The sequence below is a fragment of the Macrobrachium nipponense genome, chromosome 11 (assembly GCF_015104395.2).
Source record: "Macrobrachium nipponense isolate FS-2020 chromosome 11, ASM1510439v2, whole genome shotgun sequence".
Lineage (NCBI taxonomy): Eukaryota > Metazoa > Arthropoda > Malacostraca > Decapoda > Palaemonidae > Macrobrachium > Macrobrachium nipponense.
In genome coordinates this window covers 23,434,862-23,454,629 of record NC_061087.1, presented here as the reverse complement: position 1 = coordinate 23,454,629, position 19,768 = coordinate 23,434,862, and the positions used below count along the sequence as shown (strand labels likewise).

General features: G+C 35.7%; 2 protein-coding genes across 2 annotated transcripts in view; one reads left to right on the top strand and one right to left on the bottom strand.

Moving 5' to 3' along the window:
- Positions 1 to 19,768, bottom strand: part of LOC135198144 (uncharacterized) — a 285,187-nt gene that overhangs the window by 241,165 nt on the left and 24,254 nt on the right. Inside the window, exon 2 of the mRNA XM_064225757.1 lies at positions 11,998 to 12,078. The gene's annotated coding sequence lies outside the window, so the exon portion shown is untranslated. The remainder of the gene's footprint in view (positions 1 to 11,997; positions 12,079 to 19,768) is intronic.
- The window catches only part of LOC135208292 (dnaJ homolog subfamily C member 3-like), a 33,737-nt gene that overhangs the window by 6,352 nt on the left and 7,617 nt on the right, over positions 1 to 19,768 (top strand). The gene's annotated exons all lie outside the window — the stretch shown is intronic.

Sequence of the window (19,768 nt, the reverse complement as noted above, 5' to 3'; positions counted from 1 at the left end):
TTCATAGATAAGCAACAAAGTTAAAAAAAAAAAAAAATATCGGCGCAGTGCAATGCTTTAGAATTGCCACATGAATAAAAACGGGCAATTCTCTGTAGGCAACTATCACACCGTCTTATACTACCTACCTATTTTAATAAGCGCATATTAACATATCAACACTGAGTACCGTTTCTTCGGTGATCAAGTGAATCGACGGAAACAATGTAATGTAGTCAAACTTCAGAGCAATTAATCGATTTCTTCCACTATTTCATTAAAATGGAATGGAATGGAATAAATAGTTTGGGCCAAAGTCCAAACATTAGGACCTAAGAGGTCATTCAGCGCTAGAAAGGAAATTGAGAGAGGGTAGGCTTGACTACTGGGAAAGACTACAATCCTTAAAATTATATAGTCTAGAAAGGAGAAGAGAACGCTACATGATAATTCAGGCATGGAAACAGATAGAAGGAATAGCAGAAAATATCATGGAACTAAAAATATCAGAAAGAGCAAGCAGAGGTAGATTAATAGTGCCCAAAACTATACCAGGAAAAATAAGGAAAGCACACAGGACATTAATCCACTACGCACCAGCATCGATAATGCAGCGTCTATTCAATGCGTTGCCAGCTCATCTGAGGAATATATCAGGAGTGAGCATAGATATGTTTAAGAATAAGCTCGACAAATATCTCAGCTGCATCCCAGACCATCCAAGATTGGAAGATGCAAAATATACCGGAAGATGTACTAGCAACTCTCTGGTAGACATTAGAGGTGCCTCACACTGAGGGACCTGGGGCAACCCGAACAAGATGTAAGGTCAGGAGGAAAACCTCACAGTTACACTATGCAACAATTGTCAGGAGACGGAAGAAATATAGTATGGAATGAAAAGGGTCACAGCTAAGGGGCGAAGGGATGCCGCCAGAACCTTTAGCAATGTCTACAGTTCACCCCTTGAGGTGCACTAACGGTACTACCCCTCTACGGGGTCTGTCTAATCAAATACTTCAATTCATCAAATACAGGAAAACGTCGATTTCGTAAGTGGAAGAAATCACTAAGTTATGATACGCATTAGAAATCATGACATCTCAAATAACCCTAAAGCTGCTATGCAAGAACGTTAGTTGAACAGCTGAACAACGCTCGTCCCCTCCTATCTCCTTAACGGCCGAACGTTTCTTTTCTGGCCTTAAATCACCCCATCCCCCCCCCCTCCCCCCTTTGAGACCCATGACGAGTGCTATGAACTTGTCGTGCCATCTGGCGTAGTGTTAAAGTGCCACTCGGAACACCATTAGAGCGTGATCCATGGCTTCTGCGACGCGGGATTATACAGGGAATATAACCATCGCGGTAGGGAATAGATAAGGCCCTTCGCACAATGGTAATAGGCGTTTTCATTTCGCGTCCTTAAGAGACTGTGAGCAGTCCGCAATATTAACAGAAATGAGCATATATATATATATATATATATATATATATATATATTATATATATATAATATATATATATATATATATATATATATATATATCACCTCAAGTATAAAAGACCCATTAAAACACTCTGGTTTAAAGCCTTTTATACTTGAGACGTATCCTATTTCAACCGAGTTTATTTACATATTTAATGTATACATACGTTATACATGTATGTGTATATGTACATACATGCATTATATATATATATATACAAATATATATACTACATAAATATATTGGTATATAATACATACTACATACATACATACATACACACATATATATCCACTTTATATAGTATGTATATTCGTATATATAAATAATCGATTATATAATATATCTATATATATATATATATATATATATATATATATATATATATATATGTATATATATAATATATACTGCATATGTATACATACTATATACGAGTATTTGTATGTCTGAATATGAGCCCAGGGTACATCCTCTACAAGCATACGAGTCCCGATGCAAATCACGAGTATAGATCGTTTGTCTTGTAATAAAACTCTGCAGGGAAAATCCACAGAAATTCGTAAAGGGTAAAAGCAGGTACGAGAGATGCAGTGCGAGAAAGACTTCTTCTTAAAGTATACAAATGAGCGTCATAATCTCCACCAACTTTACACGGTCAGACAGCAAGACTTCATAATTTATGATCCAGATAACCTCATGGAAGAGGTAAAGAGACAGATTACAACACGATTCTAAAGGTCCTCCTCTTCCTTACTTAGGTCAGCTCAACCGAATCATCTTCTTTTACCCGATTCCATCATCATTAGTTAAGACGAACATTTCGTCCGTGATATGATGTTAATGCAACGCGGGAAAGGGCACGAAATGAACGAACTAACGCAAGATTCGCTTCTGAATGGCTTCATTTGTTTTGAAATAACTCTTTGTAGTGCACGTCCTGCTCTCTTCGGATCTTTGACTCGATTTCATCACTCACACACACACACAAACTTAAGCTTCTGATTGTTATAATGATATAAATGAAGATCATTCACCATGTTTGTATGAAGGTCAGCTAATGCAATACTCTATACTAAGCGGATGAGATATAGTGTGTGTATAATTTTATATATATATATATATATATATATATATATATATATATATATATATATATATATATATGCATATATGATATATATATATCACCATATCATATATATATATATATATATCATATATATATATATATATATACCATAATTTATATTTTTAATATATTTTCCCTATATATGTTACCTTATATTATTACTTATATACTACCCATAGATATATATATATAGATAAATATATATATATATATATATGATATATATATATATATATTATATATATATCTACACGAGCTGAGAGGACGACGGGCTTACATACCTTAAAATAAAAAGTCTCAACCTTAGATAAAAAGTGATCGTGGAATACTGACAACGAAACAAGAGCATGTGTAAAAATTTTGTGTGAACAAAATAAAGATGCAAGAGAAAACTGTATCGTACCCAATGCCTATATAAAACTGAGACAAGGATATTAGTTTGAGAGGCACAAAATATCACGAGGAATCATATTTTCTGACTAAACGTTCTTATGGATGATACTTTACATCTTGGTCCAGTGAGTTCTACTTGAGGTTAAGCCTCCAACGTACCAAGGCTAGTAATCGGTTACAACTCAATACCATGAAGGATTTACTCGTAAACGCGAGATGTCATCCCCGGATGCTAACTCTTGACATATCGAAAGAAAAAAAAAACACACACAATAAAATAATAGCGAAATACCGTAATGAAGCTTTATCATAATGTGTGCTGAAAATCAAGGACTGGGGCCTTTGAACAAGAGCAATACGATAAAAATTAAAAGCCAAGAAATAACCCAAAAGGAGACGGTAACGAATTATAACTCTATGAGCTGAGGGGATAGAAATGCCGTCCAGATTAAATATTTACGCATCAACGAAAACGCCTTGGAATCTTTCATCATTTCAACCTTCCAAAAGCAAATGAAACTTACAAATACTTCCAAGCTTCTTTTTCATTGCATCACCAAACATTCCAAAAAAATTTTCAGTCCACCACAAAAAAAAAAAAAAAAAAAAAAAATCCGAAACATTTTCTGTCACATCACAAAAAATTCCCCAAAACCTTTTCAGTCCCCATCATAAAATACCCCATACAGTTTTCAGTCGCATCCACCACAAAAATTTACCTGAAACCTTTTTCAGTCCCATCACATAAAATTCCCCAAAACATTTTCCAGTCTCATCACAAAAATTCCCTGAACCTTTTTTCAACCTTTTCCGTAGACCATCACATAAATTCCCCATACATTTTCAGTCACATCACAAAAATTCCCCAAACCTTTTCAGTCCCATCATAAATTCCCCATACATTTTCAGTCACATCAAAAATTCCCTGAACCTTTTCAGTCCCATCATAAATTCCCCATACATTTTCAGTCACATCACAAAAATTCCCCAAACCTTTTCAGTCCCATCATAAATTCCCCATACATTTTCAGTCTCATCACAAAATTCCCTGAACCTTTTCAGTCCCATCACATAAATTCCCCAAACATTTTCAGTCACATCACATAAATTCCCTGAACCTTTTGCGTCCCATCACATAAATTCCCCCAAACATTTTCAGTCACATCACATAAATTCCCCAAACATTTTCAGTTACAATAAAAATTCCCAAATCATTTTCTGTAATATCACAAAAAACAATGCCGAAACATTCTCAGTCACATCACATAACAAAAATTCCCCAAAATATTTTCAGCCGCATCACAAAAATTCCCCCCAAAAATGTTCAGCCACATCACAAAAATTTCCCAAGACAACTAGTGTGTCTCATTAAGATTTATTCTTTAAAGGTATAAATATAACGAAACACATTATCACGATATATCGTGAAACTTAAAAATTATATCGGCTGTATTATTTCACTCCCACCTGGCTGATTTCACAAAACAAAAATCCCAATGGCTTTCAATTGCCCATGTATCAGCAAACATTATATACAACAGAGATTTTCTCTTATAAAAATGACTAGACGAACAAATGAAATGTTATGATTCACCATCGGAAAATTCAGCATGAAATGCGAATTCATATCACAGTAATATCTTTCGTAATGCCCTATCAACTTTATATTATGCACACGATCACACTAAAACACAACGGAAGATTTATCTTAGACCTGTTCAAGGCCAGAATTTAAAATAACGGTTTAGTTCGAGAATTGTAATTGAAAAAAAATAACACTTAAATAATGACATGCTTAGGTGATTACTAGATATCAAAACCACGGTAAATAAAATGAGACGTTACTTCGACACTGCTGACACTCTCCATGGTAATTTATTATTATTGTTTCCATCTCACTTGCGATATACAACAGCTGTTAACCGAAATCAGTAGGAACTCTGTAAACTGTTATAGTGACCCAATAAAAAAAATTCCGTTTTCTCTCAATCCAGCGTTTTCAACCTGGAGAGAATGGAGGTACAAGGGTAACATCGATATTTTGCTCTTCCTCTCCGTCCTTACGAAAACCAACGCGTGCTATACAGGTGCCGGCAATAAAAATAAGACTTTCCGTTTAAATGCAAGTACGATTGTATAAAATAAAAACAGTGGGCTAAATCTTTATTAACAAAGATGGAAACTCTCTTAGTTGGAGTGGACTTGCTATTAAAAAGTAGGGTGTATATATGACAGGGATGTAACTAAAGGCGCTGTCACACTAGCGAAATTTCCGTTGACTTTTGAATTAGACGTCGACTTTTCATATTTTGACGACGACTTTCTGGTGTCGTCGTCACGAATTTTGAAAACGGTACCGATCGAATTCAACCCATCGCTACCGTCGACTTTTATTGTTTGTTTATATCTCGGACAGCGCGCATTTCAAGTAATCAGATGCAAGATGGAGTTCTTGATACAGTTGACAAGATTGCCAGAACAGTTTTTGCTCGAAGATATGGGGGAGAGACGATGCTTATGGGACCATAAGCACAAAAGCTTTATGAAAAAGGATCTTAAATGAAATAAATTACCAAGAGATCACCATGCGACTCAGGGAAAACTTTCCTGAACTTGCTGATCTTTATACAGATAAGCATGCTATATCGTGAATATCAGATTGTTATATAGCCTAGGTCTGCTCTCATTGTTTTCCTTTTTTCTTCTTCTTTTTGCAATAGCAAATAATATAAACAAAAATCATTAAAATTTTTGCAGTGTTTCTCTAGCTTAATTTATAATAAAATCTGACTGTGGTTGTGTAAACAAGGTAACAAATAGCCTATCTAGGCTAGCCATAGCTTATTTTTTCAAATAAAACTTTTCACGTCTTTTTAACCAGGACCGAACCCAAAGACTATTTTTTAAATTCTATCCACCATCATTAAACACAAGCTTGCACGACCCACTAGTTGCTTTATGTTATAGAGCATAGATGTTCTATCATTCCGGGAAGTCACAGCTCAGATGGTTTGTTTACTTTTTGACGACGACAACCACGGTATGAAGAAGAACGTGTGTGACAACCAGAGTACGGAATGACGTCGACTTCTTTGGAAAGTCGATGACAAACTCAGAAAAAGTCGACGGAAATTTCGCTAGTGTGACAGCGCCTTAATACTCTCTCACAAATATATATAATACATACAATGGCCAGTTTCCGACCACATTCCTATATGGAATGAAATAACACTTAGGTCAACGGCCATACGCTGGGACCTAAAAGGTAATTCAATGCTGAAGCGGAAACTTAAGAGTTAAAAGGTCTTAAAGATGTAGCTGGTGGCAAGCCTTGCAATTGCACCATAAAAGTATTGCCTGAAGGTGAAAAGTAATATGTTACAAAGAGCATATGAACGGAGGTACAGTAAAAGGAATGAAAAGGGCTGCAGCTAAAGACGTGCAATACCAATGGTCTAGGTGGCATGTTCTTTATTACGCGCAAATCATAATAACTTATAATGATTATTTTTTATAGTTTAATACTATAACCGTCTTTCAAATGCAGACCCATTTTAAACAGTTCAATTTTTGCAGTTTTAACATCAACCAAATAAAATAGATTGAACCCATTTCGACAGATCCATCTTCAAAAATATGTAAGAATTCTTACTATTCCTTTCCGGGTTTAGATATCAACAAATAAAAAAATTAAATACATAATCGAATGGTAGTCTCGAGAGAAGAGAAATTGTGATGCCTATTATTCATTCTTCATAAACTTCCAGTTTCGACAGGTGAACGTTGAACACCTATGCCCTTAAATGCTTCACATTCGGCAATATAAATTAATATACTACTAGCATATATCATTTTTTAATTATTCTAATTATATTACAGAAAGCAATCAACATCCAAGGGCTAAATCGAATACGTTACATAATATATATATATATATATATATATATATATATATATATAAATAATATATATATATATATATATAGATATATATATATATATATATATATATATATATTATATAAATATAAATTTGTTACACATAATACACGTTTTATGCATGGGTGATAGAACATCTCAACTCTCATTATTCACCAATCACGATACACATTATTATACTCTCAAATTTGCATAAGAAAAAACTTAAAACAGAACCAATGACTACAAAAACATACTATCACTACTTAATCTTAGGTAAATAATTTATAGTGGCCAACAAGAACAGTAAATGAAACTTACTTTTAATAAAAAATTAATCCTTCAGCTTCAAGTCCTTGCCAATCCATCAGCGAGTAGGATCTCGTGTGGGGTCTGTCACGAAGAGTTTGATCTCCCAAAAACCTGTACAACCATAAGTAATTGACAAAAATGACATGCATTTACCCTGACCTATTGAATTGTTCCTAACCAAAGGAGCAAATTTTGACAAAGCAACATAGTACTTCTAATCAGCAAGATACAACACAAACTTCAATTGACCATAATTTTTATAAGATTCTTTACCGTTATTACATAAAATTCTTTACTGTTATTACATGTTTCAATAAAAGTCTGACCCCTTAGATGCAATCCATTTCAGCTTTAATAAATATAAGGTTATATTTCAAAATTTTAAAATAAAAATTTAGTCCTTAATTTTGTTTTCGATTTAAAAACTAAACTTGAAGCTAAAGGAGAGCTTTCTTACCTGAATACACTGCCTGCAGGCATTAATTAACTTCTAGTGGATGCTGGTCCAGTTCATCCTTTCTCCTGTTCACAAGTTCTACTCTGTTCACAAGTTCTACTGTCATGAACTTTATCTGCTTGGCATATTAGCATAAATGTATCTAGCGATTTAATTCCAGTTAAGCTAGGCCTGGACGCATTCGCAGCGAGTTCACGAAATCCGTTTGACTATCTTATGTTCATCATAAGATATACATTGTTACCAAGGACAGGTTAGGTTAGATTTGGCTTGGGCTAGGCTAGGCCAGACTAGGCCAGTTAAGGTTAGGTTAGATTATGTAATAGCTGATTAGGTAAGGTTACCAAAGTATAAGTTAGGTTACGTTATGCGATGGTATCTTTGCAAATTTATGCAAGGCTAGGTTAGGTTAGATCATGATTGATTCGGAAAGTTGTTAGGCAAGGCTATTGGAGCACAAGTTAGGTTAGGTTACGAAAGTGTCGTCACAGTTTGCATCCTTGCCTTCCTTAGCCCAAGGAAATGTGGTGTTTCCACAGACTCCTTCTGACGGCAATTATATTAACGCTACTAATCAATTCTGCCGAGTACTTTTTCGAGTTAAAAGGATCGCAGACGTTAGCCAGTAAAAAGTTTAACAAAATTCATCTGAATTTCTTACACGAAACACAAGAAATTCAGTTGAATTTAATGTCAACTTTCAACGCAGTGCCGCATTATGCAACTAGTTTCAGCACCTCCACTGAAGTTAGTTCAGTTGTTCAGCCTGAAAAATAATCTGATTAATATTCAAGAGAACCATATTGCCATACCTTGTGCGAATCCTTATCGATGAGAGTTGAGGTTATACAAAATAATGAGAGAGATCTTAGGTTACAAAGCTTATGAAAATAAACTTTCAAACCAACCAAATATTCATAGAATTTATTTAATCTTAATCAAGTGACAAAAATAGTGCCATCTAATTATCATAAATATAACACTCTTGACTTGATTTACCTTAAAAAATAATTAATAGGGCGAGGGAGAACTCGAATCAGCTTTTAACTCAATCTGTAAACTGTTTAGTTTACAGAATACTCATTAGGTTAAATCTCAGCAAATTTCTTTGTATATTACTGTAAAGATTAACTACTAAATAACAAGTAAAAACATTCTCATCACGCAAGATAACCTCAGATTTATACCATGCGCTATGGAGTCTATGGAAATGTTGATAAATACATTGGCTACAAATAAATACTACAGCAGCATTCAAAACACAAACACCAGCAAAATACAAAAGTAACATATATATATATATATATATATGAATCAAACATTTTGCATAAAAACGAAACATTTCAGTATCCCCAAATACATTATGACTTCATAATGTAACAAACAAGACAATATGCAACATATTAAGACAATATGCAATAAATAGAATATAACCACATTTACATAATGTAAAAACCATGACAATATGCAATAAATAAAATATAACCACATTTACATAATGTAAAAACCAAGACAATATGCAATAAATAGAATATAAACACATTTACATAATATAACAATCAAGATGATATGCAATAAACAAACATATTCACATATTTAAATTATGCATAAAGACTATACCTAAACACACTCTTATAACAGCAGCAATATGCCAACGCATCTAGAGACCTTTTAACTAATCAGTCATTGAGGTTTTTCTGGCGTCGTAACTACTAAGGTCACTGACACCAGAACAATTCCAAACATAAATTTCTCATAGACCTAAGTACCTAAACGCACTCGTATAACGGCAACGATATGCCAACGCACCTAGCGACCTTATAACTATTGACTTTTTTTCTGGCGTCTCAACTGCTAAGGTCACTGACGCCAGAGCAATTTTAAATGTATATAAATTTTTCATCGACGCAAGAGCATAAACACATTCACGTAACCATGAATATACGTTCAAACATCTGCCAATGTTCGACTTGGACACATATTTAACTAACTACTTTAGTTACAAAGCCAACTACAGAGAGAGAGAGAGAGAGAGAGAGAGAGACAGACAGACTCCCATAGCGCTATGGCATAAAATCACTGACCTCTTGGAGACATGTCCTGAAAGAATACACAGATATTAATCATAAGTATGTCATAGGTTGCTTTCATGCATTGCAAAACTGGCTAAAAAAAAAATAATAACAATTGTGTAAGAAATCAACTGTTTCCAACAAAGCAAACTGCGCAATCTTCCTAATTAGGGCATTTCTGCCTTATGTGTCGAAGAAGGATGCTTCTCTGAATAGTGCATTATTATTAAATAAATAAATAAAAATCTGTAAGTCGAATATACTAAAAGCAAAAAAATTCAACCGTAACTTTAAAAAGTCTTATGGCAAATATCTAGGATATCGAGCCGCATCTAAATCTAATCATCAAATCTAAATTATTAATAAATAAATCCTTAGCATATCAAGTGAGTTTACTTACAAACTTCGTTGAAAATATAGGACTTCTGTATGACACGATTACATTATTTAAGTTACCATGCCCACGAGAATACATGCTCGATATTTCTTCGGGAGCACAAATGTGACGCTACTTTCACGCTTTCACGCCTGAATAAGCCATCTGCGCTTGATGTTATGAATATAATACTTTACAGGAAATTTTGCAGCACTCAATAATACGCGGAATGTAAATGGTCTGGAGTATCTTTGACAGTGAAGAATTCGATAAGGTAATAAGAGGGCTTTATGTTTGTTTGTTGGTATGGTGTTTTTACGTTGCATGGAGCCAGTGGTTATTCAGCAACGGGACCAACGGCTTTACTTGAACTTCTATCACCAGAAATATACATCTCTCACACCTCAATGGAATGATCGAGAATCGAACTCACGGCCACCGAAGTGGCAGGCCAAGACCATACCGATCACGCCACTGAGGCACATTATAAACTAATAGATAATGTCACATAAGCTTTATACATGTTTTCCAAAGAAGAATTGTTGGTTTTGCTACTAAATTTTCATTCCTTACATTACAAATCATTCATTTAAAAGGAAATAGTTGGTAAGAAGAAACACATTTTATACTGCATGGAAATACGATTTTATCTGCAAGTACCTGATATGAGAATAACATATAGATTTCACACGCGTACGTGAATCTTTAATGCAACTTTTATACTTCTTAATATTCGAGGTAGCACATTGGTTCCTCTGTACTTTTCTGCAATTTATAGAAAATCTCTTCAAAAAATTATCTGGTGTTCTGAATTTCTATTCAATACTAACACAAAACAGTATAATTGTGATGTAAACTCAAAGAGGCAAACGAATACCCGCGTACACCTTTACATATCTATACGTATGTGTGCAGGTTAAGTGAAAGTTAACAACGTTTTCATAAATATCTGAATTATACAAATTTGACCAGTGAATCTTCAGTGGAAGTAATTTAAGGATTATCAAGGGGTTCGAAATAATCTTTACAACCTGAATTCTTTTCACTTCACCCCGTGCTCGTCATCTAAAAAAAAAAAAAAAAAATGGCCGGGAACCCCTGAACTTAAGCGCTGATTTTTACAACTGTAAAAATTCCTAACTTGTAAATGTGACATAAGCTGAATACCAAAAACACGTCTAATCGGTTTGTTGGAAACGTGGCAGACATCGCAAGTCTAGATACCTAAAATTTAAATACAATACAACCATCATGGCAAGTTGGTTTTGAGCCAGGCTTATGTATTGCATTTTCCACCCAATTACAAAACCAGTTCCGATATGTCTATCACTTCATCAAAATCTGTTTAGACAGCCATCATACAATTCAGGATTAAAGCTGAACTGTTGAAAAGAACTCCACAATCCATCATCTACTTTTTCTGCTAAAAGATTTTGAACAACAGCAGGTCTTCCAACCAGTCGATTCGGTAACGAAAAATTTCCCAGTATTATCAGATATTTCCTAGATAGTGACCCCCAACAAAGTATTTCTTGGGGTTCATTGTCTTTATGATATTTACAGTCTTTCGTTTATGTTTTTACGGTCATCCCCAACGGGCTTGTACTAAACACGCCGCAAAGGTGGATACATACCGGGTTAAAACTATTGGGGCCACGTTCTAGTTGAGTTGAAAAGCAGTCAGTCACTATCTAGGAAAGATCTGTATTATCAGCATTTATACAGGAATTAGGTAGCCTGACATTAAAAAAAAAAACAAGGTAGCCTCACATGAATGAAAACCATTATCGAACTCATATATCTCAAAAATTCCATTTTAATTTTAAAAATCGAAACCGAGTAAACAAACCACAGTATGTACCTCTTACCTTATCTCCAAATAAACAGTGCCAGTGCCAAGATCTAAGCCGAAACGCGACGAACCCTCGATTACGGGGATTCAGGCTGACCTGTAAAAGCCGAAGAGGTGTCAAGATAAGAGTTTTCCAGGATTTTTGTACGTGGCAATTAGAACATTAAAAAGTAATTTTTTGCACCGTGGTATATGTCATTCATAATTCTGAGATCTCCAGGGACAAGATCACACAATCAACAAATTCATTAATGCCTGAGCTACAGAATCGAGAAATAACCTTTGAATTTTTCTTACCTAATACTACCCAGATCAACCACTGAGTCAAAAATGACTGGAATTCTTTTAGCCATTTTTACCAACTTCTAAAAAAGAACCAAATGTGGCCTGAGTAATGCACAAAAGCAATATGGGTCTTTCTGCCCAACGAGAAATGACGCTCTCCGTCTGTTGAAGAATGCAGGTGCTATTTACGAAATGTTAATTATTACCGCAATATGTGAGTTCTGAGCTCAAATATGCAGTCATGTGTCGAAACATGGTGTTCCTGAAATGACTCAAGAGTCAAAACACTATTTGCCAGGCCTGGGAAGATTCATTATCATTTCATGCAACCGTGTGTCGTCAAAAATTAACTTTTTTTTTTTCCCCACTTCAACTGTACCTGACAACGTCTAAATTAACTTTCCCCCCACTTGAATTGTACCTGACAACCAAAATGAAGTTAGTTAAGTGTTCAGGTGCATCGAACTGGAATATTCACTGGAATTCCTTACTGCGTCCCTTGAGAATTGTCGTTTGGAATGGTAAGTCATAAACTACTCCTTAGTTTGGAATTTCATAAAGTTAGCATTAACACGGATTCATTCGGTAACACGAGATCAAAGTCTGAGTGGCATGTGTCCTGAACTTTACACGGAATTGGAATATAAGTACAATTTTGACTAAAGGCAAAGCGGTAAGAATTATGAAGCCGTTCAACGCTCAAAATGACGTTCGGTCAATTGCCAGCAGAGGGTGGAAAGTGAGAAGGAAGAGAATATGAACTGAGGTAGAGTAAAAGGAATAAACCTTAAGACTGCACTAACCCACCCCATGGGATAATTCCCTTTGAAAACTAAATACAATATTGAAACGTGGAAAGAAATCGAGCAAAAATTCTCAGATCAGTGATTAATATATATACTTGTTTTGAGTAAATTCATGTATAATTAAAGTGGGTAACTCAATGCGTTATCACTTCACAAACTATATAATGTAATGAGACTCGAATATAGGAAACGATTACCTCCTGCCTACCAGCTCTATAAAGCCCGTAGTACCAACCCTAAAAGCAAGTGGTACCAGCCCTATAAAGCCCATTACCAGCATTAAGCCAGTGGTACCAACCCTAAAAGCCAGTGGTACCAGCCCTATAAAGCCCATTACCAGCATTAAGCCAGTGGTACCAACCCTAAAAGCAAGTGGTACCAGCCTTATAAAGCCCATTACCAGCACTATAAAGTCGTGGTAACAGCTCTATAAAGAAATGGTACCAGCCCTACAAAGTCCGTGGTACCAGCCCTATAAAGCCCATTACTAGCATTATAAAGTCGTGGCAACAGCTCTATAAAGAAGTGGTACCAGCCCTACAAAGTCCGTGGTACCAGCCCTATAAAGCCCATGATACCAGCCTACAAAGTCCTTGGTACCAGCCCTATATCGGTGGTACCATCCTTATAAAAACCGTGGTATCAGCACTATAAAGTCGTGGTAACAGCTTATAAAGCCGTGGCATCAGCTCTATAAAGCCAGTGGTACCAGCCCTATAAAGCCCTGATACCAGCCTAAAAAGCCCGTGTTACTAGCACTATAAAGCCGTGGCATCACCCCTGCAAAGCCCTGATACCAGCTTTATAAAGCCCGTGGTACCAGCCCTATACAGCATGTGGTACTAGACCTATACCGTAGTACCAGCACTATAAAGCAAGTGTTACCAAACCTATAAAGCCGTGGTACCATCTCTATAAAGCCTGTGGAACAAACCTAATGAAGCCCGTGGTACCAGCCATATAAAGGCCGTGGTACCAACCCGAAAAGCAACCCGTGGTATCAGTACTATACAGCCCGTGGTACCAGCACCATAAAGCCAGTAGTACTAGCCATATAAAGTCCGTGGTACCAATCCTACAAAACCCGTGGTACCAGCCCTATAAAGCCTGTGGAACAAACGTTATGAAGCCCGTGGTACCAGCCCGAAAAGCCCGTGGTACCGGCCCTATAAAGCCCATGGTACTAGGCCTATAAAGCCCCTGGTACCAGCCTTATAAAGCCCGTTGTATCAGCTCAGTAAAGCCCGTAGTACCAGTCCTACAAAGCCTGTGGTATCAGCCCAATAAAGCCAGTGGTACCAGCTCTATATTGTTAACGCCGCCATTCTCATTTTCACCATCGTTTAATTGCCGTTACCATTATCATCAGTGTCAAAATCACAAATAAGCATCAGAATGGTTATTGCCATCACTATCATCAATGTCACTTCACCATTAACGTCACTGTCATTATCATCATCAATAGAGAAACTTCATTATCCGCCGCATCAGCCTTGTGATTATGACATTCAATCGTCACTGTCATCACAACTGTCATTAGTATGGTGTTTAGCTAGGTAATTAATTTTTATCATGATCACTATCATTTCTATCACTGCCACTTCCGTTGTAATTACTATCACTGCTATAAGTAGTCCATTCACTATTACTAACATTTTCTTTATCAACACTATGACAAAACGGATATCATTAGTATCACTGTCATTATCACCACTCACACAGGCACTACGGTTGCAATTATTCCCTTTTCACCATCAATATAATCACTAGTTTCATCTTCCCCCCTATCATGTTCATGAAGAGAGATTTTGCGGTATGGCAACTATAAACCATCAATTTCATTTGAACAAACTTACCACCTATTAGACTGCCTCTTCAATGACGATAATCCATGCACCAAAGCCAACAGTAATAATAAAAGTATATTAACGCAAAATATACTTTTAGGTGTTTTCATAGTCGAGAGCGTATCACAGATGACAAAGAACCGTTATCCGAGTATTGGTGTTTACATTCAAATTCATCAGATTGTAAGTTGTTCCATATCTGCAATGTTTAAGATCGAACTTAGCAACCATTACCAGACCAATAAACACTTGTTCAACTACTGCTAACGAAGCTTTAGCAATCAGACTTCCTCTATATTATCGAATGGTGTCAACTAGCAAACGGTAATCAATGTAAAGACATTAACGATCGCGAAACCGCGTTTACTGCAGAATTCAATCTTCTATTGTTCTCTTCACATTACATAAAAGCCATCAAACTGCCATTCGTAAGAGTACTGAGTACAACTTCAAAAGAAATCAGATGAGAATACCTCAATATCATGACGAATATCTTCAAGAATCGATAGTGTTCTCATTAACTGCCCGGTTTAGGTGGTTATTAACGGCCCAATGTAGGCGGATGGGACAATCGCATAAACATTTAAAACTTGACGCACACTTTAACGACAATGGGTTGGGTTGTGACAACACTCACACCTGCATATCAGCGCAAACGTAAGTGAAAGCTTATTCTACGATATCAGCTTCTCAGCCATCATGTTATTTACTCCATGATTTTGTTTTTTGAATTGTAATTCTAACTACGAGTTCTAAGAATTGGCGAAAACTGGAAATGTATTTGTGCTAGACCGAAGCTCCAATCCTCGGTAAAAGGAGTTTATTCCTAGTATATGGTCACTGTTACATAGTAAAATATAAACGAACGTTGTGTTTTATTATGTAAAGATTCACATGATACGGAACTATATTATTGTAATATCGCCCATCCTTGATGTCTACTTTAGATTTACAGGTAATCGAGGTCACCCGTTCATTTAGTAACCAGACAAGGGAGGTGGTGAAAGATTCGAGTAAGGAGGCACTAAAATGCGTTTAAAAATTAGGCTAGCTTAGTTACATAATATAAACCAATATATATATATATATATATATATATATATATATACATATATATATATATATCATATATTATATATAATTGACTTACAGCACTTAAATATGTCATCACGAATGAAAAACTCAATCGCAAAATACGGTAACGTTGTACTGCTTATATTATACTTTTCTTTTTCACAGAACGTGGTTTGATTACACGCATGTATATATATATACATACATACACACACATATATATATATATATATATATATATAATATATATATATATTACACACGTATATATATTCATATACATATATCACAAACAGCTACACATAGTCCATAATATTCATTTAAATGACTGATGAATCTTACGATCGGCCTTTAAATCTTGAATCACTCGACGCGCTCTTTAAAAACGTATACTGCTAGAACACATGACAAAATATGCGGGAAAAAAACACGGAGAATGTCTCTAAAATATTTGGTAGAAAATCTAATTCGCAAAATCAAGTCGACAGTTTATAGGTGACAGATGTGAAACTAGACGCTATGGAAAGCAGACTCTCCAACTCTCCGCCTCCCACAACCCTCCCACTCACCCATAACCGCCAACCCTCCAACCCCTTCTGCACACCAAACGCAGGTGCGCATAGATGAAACTTGATTAATGAACTTGGCAATGTATAATATCACATACAGAAACATCACTGGGATTCGAATCCAAGTTAAAGATTAAAAAACAAAATAAAAAAAAAAGTCTCATTAATCTTTCCTAAATAGCGATCCCCAGGGATTTTAACACTTTGCAGCGTATTTAGTACAAGCCAATTTTTTTTTTTTTTTTTTTTTTTACCTGGTTTCCATCCATCATTGCGGTCTGTTTACTACAACCCCCTTGGAGATTACAGTAAAAGCATAAACAAACGACTGTAAAATATCAATATAATGATACTACTACCGGCTTACATAAATCATTATGACTTTTCCCGTGACTTTTTTTCCTTGCCAAAATTGTGACTTTTTTTCTTTCTTTTTTTATGTGACTTTATAACCGATCACCCTGGAATGCATTGGTGGTCAACTATCGAAGTTTATATCCAATCCTTTTCATTAGGAGCACGACGCCATGCCGTACGTATCCCTAGACCTACATTTCTTCTATAATAATCAGGCAATTATAATGATTTCAAAATAACCCTACACCTATATTTCTATAATACTTATGGATTTATATTTATTTCAGAATAATCTTACCATATTTACTCTGTCACCTACCATATTTTGAACCTCACCCCTGGATGTATTTCGTCGTAATTGGATACCAGTAGGTTTCAAAACATACCTAGGCCTATATATGAGAATTACCCAAAGTGGAATATATCATGATATCAAAGTAAAGTACCACATCTGAAGTGCCTTACTATAACTAAATATGTTTGATCTGAAAGTGCATGCGGAACAAATCATACTTAGGCCTAGTCCTGTCTGCTTCCATTATACATACTATTCAAGTTGAACGCGAGACGAGAGGTGAAACATATTTCAAAAACTCATAATTCACACAACTATCTTGAAAATGAATCATGCCTTGTGTACAGCTTAAAGGGCATTTGAGGAATCACACAAACAATAATTGATTCATTATTTACCAAACCACGAGTTTTTGATCTAGGGATTCATCACAGAAGAGCATTATTGTTTCTAAGAGACATAGGTAATCGCGTGTACAGAGAGAGAGAGAGAGAGAGAGAGAGAGAGAGAGAGAGAGAGAGAGAGAGAGAGAGAGAGAGAGAGAAGAGGGGGGGGGGGAAAGAAAGGAGGGGGGGGTAATGAAATTTAACCCAAAATGCATCAGGACAGGAAGGAGGAGATGAAGTAACTATGAACAATAATTATAGGCTGAACAGAGATAGATAAAAAGGGAAGCTGGAGTGACTGCACTTACTCCCTACAACCATAGATCATTATCATTATTATCATATTATATCCAAGACTACAAATATTATTTATCGAGTGCATGACTTTTGGGCAGGAAAATGTCACCTGCTGAATATAGTTTGTTATAGAACAGAATTGCAAATGGACTTAATTAGATGAACCACTTGCCCATTCACCGATGTTGGCTCGAGTATGTCTACATGCCATTTAAAGTACACTGAAATATATATTACGTGGGTGCTATTCCTTGCCGTGATCGAATTTGACTAGCGAAGACATATAAGCAGGTAAAAAGATGGGAATATGTGGAAGGTTAACCTCGAACTAGGTAGGCCGTCTGAATTCAACTTGACTGACCAACTCCATGTACAGTAAGTTCCAAAACTGAAGCGACAAATTTCAGAGAATTTCGTTCGAAATTCACTAACTGGCAACTACAACTCGTAGCTGAAAAAATAAAAATATTTTTTTTTTTTTTTTCTACAGGGAAAGCTCTATCAAGCAAAATAAAGCTAACATATGATGCACAAATATCAAATCTATGATATTTATAGCAATCATGAGAAAAAATTACGGTAATAGTAATTATTTTAAAGTATAGCAATTACTTCAAACTATAGAAACGAAACAATTTGAAATTCTCGTTCATTTCGAGCAATGTGGAAACAAATATTTAATATTATAGTGTATTATCAATTATTTTAGCGAAGATGCATAAAACCATGCAAGTATCAATAGAATGTGAAGGGAAAATCTCTGCGACATTAAACATAATCAACCAGAATCCACCTAGATTCAATTAGAAGTTAGGGGTGGTTGGTAGTTCTGATTCTTGCTTCTAGGACCGAGCATAAAACACCATCTTCGAGAAAGGCTCTAACCTCTGCTGCTACCTTCAGGTGACTAGGCCTAGTTCTGGGCATTGCAAGGCTTACAATGCAGGGCCTCTGTCTGTTATTTAGGCAAAGATAGAACCTTCAGGACCGACACCAGGACCTGTCCTTGCACCTGGGAAACAGACTCGCTATATAAAAAAAAATAAGAAAGTCGGTCGCAAGGAACCAGAACACCCGTAAAATCACCATCTGGTTAAGTAAGGAGACGACAGACCCCAACAATCCCTCCCCCCCTCTACCTCTACCTCTACCTCTACCCTCAATACTAACTCCACCTTTTTCACTTCAACCTATTACCTCAAATCTTCGAATCATATCCCAACCGAGAAATTTAAAGACTGAATTTGCGTAAGTGGGCGTATCATAAGGGAGTGATATCACCCAAATTCATATTTCCACTGACAACCAGTAATCAGTTCGATCCAGTCAAGTATTATTGCATAACAGAAATATATATATATATAATATATATATATATATATATATATATATATATATATATATATATATATATAAAGAAGCACCCGAGCATGACCAATAGGCCTAGTGCTCGATTCTTAAAACAGGCCTCTGGTTATTCCTGATAGATAAAAACGTCCTGAGAGAGAGAGAGAGAGAGAGAGAGAGAGAGAGAGAGAGAGAGAGAGAGAGAGAGAGAGAGAGAGCATAACAGGGGATACTCGAATTAAAATATATTCACACTCCGGATCGTATGGACAAGAATAGTCTCACTTATTCACTGGCAAAAAAAAAAAAAAAAAAAAAGTGGAAACCTACGAAAATACTTGTTTGGTGCGACCCTGAACGCAATTCCGCATGCAAAAATTTGCACAATCGAGAAATTCCATGAAATTATAAACTAACAAGCTGGAAAATATATTTCCTTGATTCTTGAAATAGGCCTAACCATGTAACCAACGCTAAACGCGCACATAACTTGGATTTCGCTTTTTTTTTTTTTTTTCTTTTTT